Source organism: Panicum virgatum, chromosome 1N, assembly GCF_016808335.1.
Source record: "Panicum virgatum strain AP13 chromosome 1N, P.virgatum_v5, whole genome shotgun sequence".
Taxonomy (NCBI): domain Eukaryota; kingdom Viridiplantae; phylum Streptophyta; class Magnoliopsida; order Poales; family Poaceae; genus Panicum; species Panicum virgatum.
This window is the reverse complement of record NC_053145.1, coordinates 45004085-45012388: the sequence shown is the minus strand read 5'-3', so window position 1 is coordinate 45012388 and position 8304 is coordinate 45004085. Positions and strand designations below refer to the sequence as shown.

The window sequence follows — 8304 nt, the reverse complement described above, 5'->3', positions numbered from 1 at the left end:
CAGTTGCACCCAATATATTCATCTCTATACTCACTGACCAGTGGGACCCACGACGAACTCCCATTCTTTCTTTCTCCATGGCCCACGGGTGAGACCGATCCCGATCCCGATCTCCCAGCGGCGGCGGCTAGGGTTCTGGTCGGTCACGGCCGCCTGAGCCTCCCCGCCGGTCGCCCGAGCCTCCCCGCCGGTCGGCCGAGGCTCTCCGCCGTCTGTCGTCCGCCGTCCGCCTCCTGTACTCGGCTACCTGCGGTTGAGGCTCCTCCCCGCCTCCTACCCGCCAGCCGCCACTAGGCTCGCGCGGCGCCGCCGATTCTCCTACTTGGGTGCGCGCGGCGGAACCCTAGCCGCCGCCGACCGCCCGGTCACTTCCCGGACGCACGCGGCATCGCGCCGGGTGCCCCCCCGGCGGATCTGGGCTTGCCCGCTTGCTTCTCGCCGGCCGCGTGCCCACCTCCCTGGCGGCTGCCTTCTCCCCGCCTCCTCTGTGCCTGTCGCCACTAGGCTCGCGCCGCGCGCCGATTCTCCTGCTCGGGTGCGCGCGCGGCGGAACCCTAACCGTCGCCGATCGCCCGGCCGCTTCCCGGCGCGTGGGTCCCCACATCGACGGCCTCCCTCGCGCGTTTCCCGGCCGGCGCCCTTCCTGTGTGCGGGTCCCCATCGACCGCCTCCCTGCGGCACCATCCTTCCTCGCGCAGCTCTGGTCCTGGCTCCGACGTCTTCATCATTGTTCTCGTCCTAGACGAGCACGGTATGTACACTTAGTTTCTTGATTTTTACTTACAACAGATGGATTGCTTGATGAAATTGGTTGGCAGAATAGTCAAACTCGTCCTCGAACTATCCTCTAGCGCTCCCGAGAGGTGCAACACAGGCAAGGAGAAGAGCGGCGCGTGGTGTGGTTGAGGAAGAAAGAGCTCCCGGCGCTCAAGCTTCGGATTCGACTGGCATGGACTTGGAGGTAACGTATTTGTGACTCATGGTCAGGTCATGTGCTTCAATTGAAATTGAGGATGTAAGGGTCAATTTGTGATGAGAATAATCTGTTATTCTAATTTGCAGCTTGAACGGCTACTTGGTGAGCATAGAGAAGGGATGGTGGTCAGAACTGGGTTGAGATGCCACCACGGGCTGTACCCAATCTTGTGTTGTAACTGGTCTGGTTCAACTGTAGGTCGGAGGTTCTTGTCTTGCTCCCAAGTTGAGCAGCCATGCGAGTTCAAGTACTGGATCGACCAAGAGTTTTCTGGCAGAGCAAGAAGGGTGATCGAAGACTTGGTGTCTTTGAGACAGAGCATGATAGAGTTATTTGTGAATTCTTCTGAACAATGGGATGCCATGTATGCTCAACGACAGGGAGCATGAAAAGAAATTCGTGAACTGAAATCTACAATTAGTGAACAACGTAGTTGCATTATGTTGTTGTTGTGTTTCTGTATTGTAATCGGTGGAGGCCTATGGCTGATTTTGTAATGTTCTGAAATGTAAGCATGTCTCCAATAGATATAATGAATCAGTCGTGTCACTTGCCAGCAACTTGCTCTGACTTGAAGATGAAGCTGCACGCTTTCTTTTAGACTGCTTGGATGGTGCAGGTTCTATTGCCAAAGGTGTGGTACTTCCTTGACTTTTTGCATTGCCTGACTGCTGCTGTGAAGGATTTCGTGAACCTGAAGCTCTCTGCAGTTAAGACCGCCAAAATTAGTGATATCTCAAGTCAAATAACAAATTGTATATGATAATAACTCAACAAGATAGACACCATTAGCATAGGGCATGTCCTAATGTTGTGATCAGACCCTCTGCAACGGGCTAGAACCAGCGCTATTCCCCTCCCACCCTGTACTGAACTGAACCAGCGGGAAAAGAAAATATAGAAAAAAATATAGAAAAAACAGTGCTGGCAGGTTTCGAACCCAGCACCCCAAGGGAAAGGACTTGCCGCATGCACCAAACCAGTCAGAAGTGCTAGAAGATGACTATACGTGTAACATACATAGTTATCCTATGAACTAGTTTGTATCAATTAAATGAATTACAGAAAACTTTTTGCTAGAATTCGGATTTGAACTATAGGTACCTCAAATAGGTTTCTAAAAATCCATAAAAAATATACACTAAATTACTTATACACAATTATACATCATATCCAAAATTAGTTCAAAATTTCAAATATATGGAACCGAATACAAAATTCATATTTTTGTAGTTATTTTCAGAAAATTAAAATAATATGTAAATGTGGTCTAAAAATAATGAAATTTGGCATGGAGTCATAATATGATCTTAAAAGTTTGTAATAAATAATTTGAAACATTTAACAACAGTTCATATATACTTTGTTCACAAATGGGAACATCTCTAAAGAGGTTTCCTAAGATTCTACTTGAAGTTCATAGTTTGAACTAGAGTCAATAAACATTCAATTATTTTTACTTCAATTTTGCACTATATATTCATTTAAAGGCAAACATTATGTAATTCAGTGATATTTATTATTTTTTAACGCTTAAATAGTTTACTACATATTTATAGGTGTTAAACTAGATAAAATAAATAATAATTGTCTAATGTGATCCAAAAATTCTGAAAATTGGCATGAAGTGATAATATGGTCCTAGAATCTTAGCATAAAAATTTCAAATGATTTAGCAACAGTTTATGTATAATATTTTAATCAGAGACACTTTAGTAGGAATTTCAAGTTTAAACTAAAAAGAAGTCCTTCATCTACATAACTTTTGAACATAATGTTCATTTAAACGTAAAATACGGTCCTAAAAGTCTGGCATAATAAGCTTTGATAGTTTCTTATAATATTTTGAATTTTGATAGCATACGTCTTAAATTCGGTATAATTTTTAAAAATTTTGACAGTATTTTTCCTAATATTGGCGTAATTTAAAATTTCTTGACAGCATAAAATCAGAAAAGTAACATAATCAAACCAATAGTATGTTCAAGCATGCTACAAATCTACTACCATTCATGGGTCTCTAAGTCAGCCAACAATGAGATACCATCCATAAGTTCCTAAATTCAAAATACATCAATATCACAGCCCACAAATTACAAGTCAAAAGACATCAACAGTCTACAACAAGTTTTTTCTTGCTTCTTGTCTTGTTTGCAATATTGAGTTGCTTGCTCCTTGTGTTCTTGGCTGGACTATCTTCAGTTCCTCCCTTCCTTTTCTTTCCTTTGGATGGACCATCTTCAATTGCTTTCTTCCTTTTAGGTGGATTCTTTGCCATGTGCATAAAAACAGTAAAAAACATAAAAATCAACAATAAAGAATCAGTAACAAAGAATCAGCCAACATTACATAGTGCTTTTCTCCAATCTTTCTTCAGTTTTTCCCTTCCCTTTCTTCCCCTTAGGGGCACTCCTTGCCCTGAAAAATAGTAGGGTTACCCAAAATAGTACACGCATTGGAGGAAGTAGTAGCTGAACTTAAAAGTATAATAACCAAGAATAGACAAATATACCTAGAGGGTCCATCTTGTTGCACTAGTGCACTTTCTTGTGTCTCTAGTGCATTTTCCTCATTCCCATGCTCATCTTCTCCAAAAGATGGATCAACTGCATTTTTACAATTTCTTGCAAAATGTCCAAATCTGCCACATCTCTTGCATTTTCGCTTTCTAGGCCCAAGTCCAGCTCCCTCAACACTTGATCTGATTCTAACTTTTTTTGGTCTTCCCGGTGCTCTTCCTTGAATTGGAGCATGCATCACGAAGCCTAGATCAACAATGTCCCACTGGTGCTTTGCCTCTATAGAAGGCACATTCTCAGCATAGGTTGCCTTAAACTTGTCCATAGAATAATATTCATGCACATACTGATCTATTTCAGCTGCTGAACCACGAAGAGAAGTAATGAAGAAGAGGGCATGTATGCACGGCAACCCGCTAATCTGCCACTTTCTACAAGTACATGTCCTCTTCTCCAAGTCCACTGGATATCTAAATTCCCTCTTTTCTTTATCCAACACTGTCACCTCTGCCGCTAAAGGCTTGCGCTTAAGCAAGGTCATCTTCAAACATCTAGTGTTCTCATGTAGTGCTTTCATTACACTCGGAATTATTTTGTGGCCAACAAATTTTTCACAAGCAATTCTTTGACGCAACTCAAACTTGGCCATTAGCATCTGCCTAATCCTGTCTATCAAGTCAATCAATTGATACCCTTTGATGTGCCTAATCCATGAATTGAAAGACTCTGCAAGGTTATTGTTCACATAGTCTACCTTGCATATTCCATTAAACTTGCTTCTAGCCCATATCTTTCGGTGCTCGGCTTCCATGTATGCCTTCACCTCTGGCTTTACACACATCTGATTCAAATGAAAGTTATGCTTCCTTACGCTATAAGTTAAAGATGCTGGCCATAGGTTGTCATCATATGTCTTGCCTTTATAGTACTTGCCGAAATTTGCAGCAAGATGCCTCATGCATTCTCTATGGTCCACTCCAGGAAACACTTTATCTACTGCAATCTCTAAGCCCTTGCAAGCATCGGTATGTATAGTCAACCCATCAGGGTGCCCAATTACCGCACGCAAGTGCTCATGGAACCAAGTCCAACTTTCGGTTGTTTCTGCCTCAAGTACGCCGTAAGCAACCGGAAACAACCAATTATGTTTATCGATTGCACAAGCAGCCACAAGCTGTCCTCTATACCGTCCATTCAAAGAAGTTGCATCCACCGCCAAATAGGGTCTACAACCATTTAGAAACCCCTTCCAACATGCCATAAATGAAATAAAAATCCTCCTAAAGAATTCCTTTTCCCTAATTCTGCCTTTCATCTTGTACTCCACTGGATGGTGGTCAATCTCTACCACACTTCCGGGGCATGCCTTCTCCACTTCAGCTTTGTAAGTGTACAACAACTTGAAACTTTCTGTCCAAGGACCATAAATCATATCTAGAGCTTGTTCCTTTCCATAAAAGACCCTCATGTAAGGCACCTCAACACCATACTTCTCTTTGATTTTCTTCACCAATTCAGCAGGACCAATAGATGGATTCTCTATCAACCATGGCAACACTACATCAGCACACCACCTACTCTTACACAACTTCATTGAGGCTTTCCTTTCAGCACTTGGACAAGAGTGACGATGCGGGTTCACTTTCACTTGAATAATTCTACTATTCCTCATTGGCGAGGCATGCAACCTCCACTGACACCTCTGGAATACACAATGCACAGTCAACCTTTTTGGCTCACTCTTATCAATTTCATAATCATATTCATTCTTAAGACAGTAGGTAGCAAGTGCATTCCGTAAAGCGACCATTGATGGAAATACACTGGCTTCATCAAGGGAAGGATTCTCTTTGTCATATTCAATGATTGGCATGTCATCGTCATCATCCCCATTCACAGCCATGTTAATATTCTCCTCCCCCTCCTCTTCATCTGTTTCTTCGAATTGTGCAACACTGTTAACAAGCTCAGGATAAAGTCTCTCATCATCATCAGGCAACACATCTAATGGAGCCGGTGGATTTGTTGTCTCACTTGGATTCTGTGGCTGCTGCTCGGAAGTATTTGCTTCCATCCTATTTGATGAGAAAAAAAGAGGAATATTTTGAGTGCACCAACTAATAGAAGCAATCAGTTCATAACCATTATTTGAGTGCAGCAACTAATAAGAGCAATCAATTCCTAATGAACTACTATGAGTACAACAAAGCAAGCCAATAAACTACTATCATATTAAGTACAACAAGGCAAGCAATTACAAGCTATCAGTTAGCTTATCCGCATCAAGATAGAGCAAAGAACTAAGAACTACCTTCAAGTTCAACACCGGCAGAGAGGAGCGCGCAGCAGCAGAGAGCTGGAGGGAGGAGCCCAAGCGAGAAGGCCGGCTAGGGGAGGTTCCACCCCGTGCAAGCGAGAAGGCCAGCCAGGGGAGCTGCCTGGACTTGCGGAGCAGAGGCTGCCGGCGGGGCGCGGAAGCCGCGTGCGCCAGGAAAGGGGCCGATGTCGGGGAGCCGCCTGGACTCGGTGTCGGGGAGCGGAGGACGGCCGGGCGAAGCAAGGAGGCCGGGGGAGCCACGTAGCTGAGGCCGGCGGTGCTGCAGGGACGTGCGCGACAACACCGACGGCGGGGGACGCGACGCCCGCGCGCTACAGGCAGGGGAGCGGCGACACAGGCGGCGGGGGCGCTCGGGGCGGAGCGGCGACGCAGGTGGCGGGGCGGCGGCCGGTGGGGAGTCTCGGCTGAGCGGCGTCCGGTGGGGAGGCTCGGCAAGGCGGCCGCCGGCGGGGATGCGGCGGCGGCGGCCCGCCTGGAAACCTAGCTGCCGGCCTCGCTCGATCCAATCCGATCGGGAATCACCGCTGTGAAAGTGAATCGTGGGTAAGTTTTTGTGGGTCCCGCTGGTCGGTGAGACAACGCAGTAAATATATTGGGTGAAAATGTGGGGCCCACTTGTCAATGAAAGACGGAATCCGTCTGTGCGGGTAGAACTGAGGGATCTGTGTCGCGTGGGAGGGTAAAACTGAGGTAGGAAAGAAATTAGGGGTAGACCTGAGGTGGGGAACCAAACTAGGGGCACGAATAGCTTGTCGATGTGCACATCTGCATGTGTCTTTGGTGCCAAACATTCTTGACGAACGAATGAGAAGGACATCCATTCTGACCTTCAGGCAGGGACAGATCGATGTGAGCAACCAAGAAGAGAGCGGGAGCAGCCATGCCTATGGTTAGTTGGCCAAGCTAGCGAGCGAAGCGAGCGAGCAGCCGCATGTGGCAGATAGATTGGCCGGCAGTCGCCGTGATTAGCTACGTACTACTACTACCTGGTAGTGGTAGGTGCGGAGGCTCCGTCCGCCTCTTTTCCTACATGTCTTGCGCCACCGTCGGAAAGCGGCGCGCGGCGCTCCGGCGCCCGATCGATGGATCGGAATCCATGGCAGGCAGGGCACTGTGCTGGCCTACTATACGATGCAAGGAGCCTACAATATAACTGCATGCATAGATGTAGCCGGAGCGACATGGGGGCAGTCCTAACCCTCAATCTCAGCTGGTTTCCATAGTATTAAATATTGTGCCACATAAGCAAAAAGTTGAGTTGGCAAGTGAGTTAATGAGGAAAGAAGAAAAAACATGAAGAAACCGGATCTCATACAAGAAACTATGTCTACCCGAAAATTAAGATAAAAGAAGAGGTGATTGGAGGGAGAAAAGAGAGAGAAGAAATATGATTGGATATCAATTTATTTTGAAGAAACCATCCATTGGGGATGTAATTTCTATGAGTAGTGTCTATATGACATGTCAAATATAGAAACTACTAGTAGTGTTTTGGGTTGGAATTGTGTTATCACCATAAATTAACAGGGTTGATTAATGAGCCGCAAGTGAGTTGGGCTTAATGCAGAAATTAAAGGAGGCTTACGAATCGGCTCCTGCGTGGGCGTTCGGGCCATCTGGGCCATGTACCTTTAGGTTTAAGTTCAGTTTGAGTTAGAGATAGAGTCCAATATGGACACGTTAGTTTAGATTGTTTTCCAAGTTTCCGGACTATAAATATGCACCCTATGACATTCGTAAAAAGGAGAACCTCATCACATTTTGCAACAATACCTCGGCGCACCGCCGCCCCTAATTCTAGGGTTTCATCCAAGTAAGTGCCATGCTGCCCTGATTGCCCCTCGCGATCAGGGCGTCATTGCTCTTGCTTCTATCTTGGTATTACTCAAGCTGAAGCATTTTTTATGGCGAGTAATGCTAGTTATCCTGATGTTTCGCAGCATGTTTTAGTAGATTCATTATGCGCTTACTTGTTTATTATCTGTGAACATCATGATATCTCTGTACGATCATGTTCTAATCTTATGCTAATTCTCGTTACGTAGAGTTAGTCGTGCGGAGATAATACCTTGCTTTGTTTCATTTAGTAGATCCGATCTGTTACGGTTTGTTCTTGTTCCATGAGAATTGGCTCTATTTCTACTAGGTTAGGCCTTGCAAACAGATTGGATGTTCCGGTGGTATGTCAGATGCTTTGTTTTGGCCTTAATGGTGATGTGTTCCAGGAATTGGCTCTTACTAGTTCTTAGGCCTCCGTTCTGGTTAGGGTTTAGCCATCTATCATGCTCATTAGGCCCAATTACGTGTAGGATGATCCGATCTAGTAGTGAAGCTTTAACCGTCGTGGAGTGGATCAACTAGATTTAATTAAAGCAAGTTTTACTGTTATCTGTTTTAACTGTCAATATCCGGATATATACAGATCTTATCTGACACCGGGATTCGATCGGCTCTTTAAAAGCCGATGCAAG

General features: G+C 45.4%; 1 long non-coding RNA gene across 1 annotated transcript; it reads left to right on the top strand.

Moving 5' to 3' along the window:
* Positions 1–850: 850 nt before the first annotated feature.
* Positions 851–1536, top strand: LOC120654108. Its single transcript, XR_005666988.1, has 2 exons — positions 851–961; positions 1063–1536. It is a non-coding gene; the product is annotated as an uncharacterized LOC120654108 (long non-coding RNA).
* The last annotated feature ends 6768 nt before the right edge of the window (positions 1537–8304 follow it).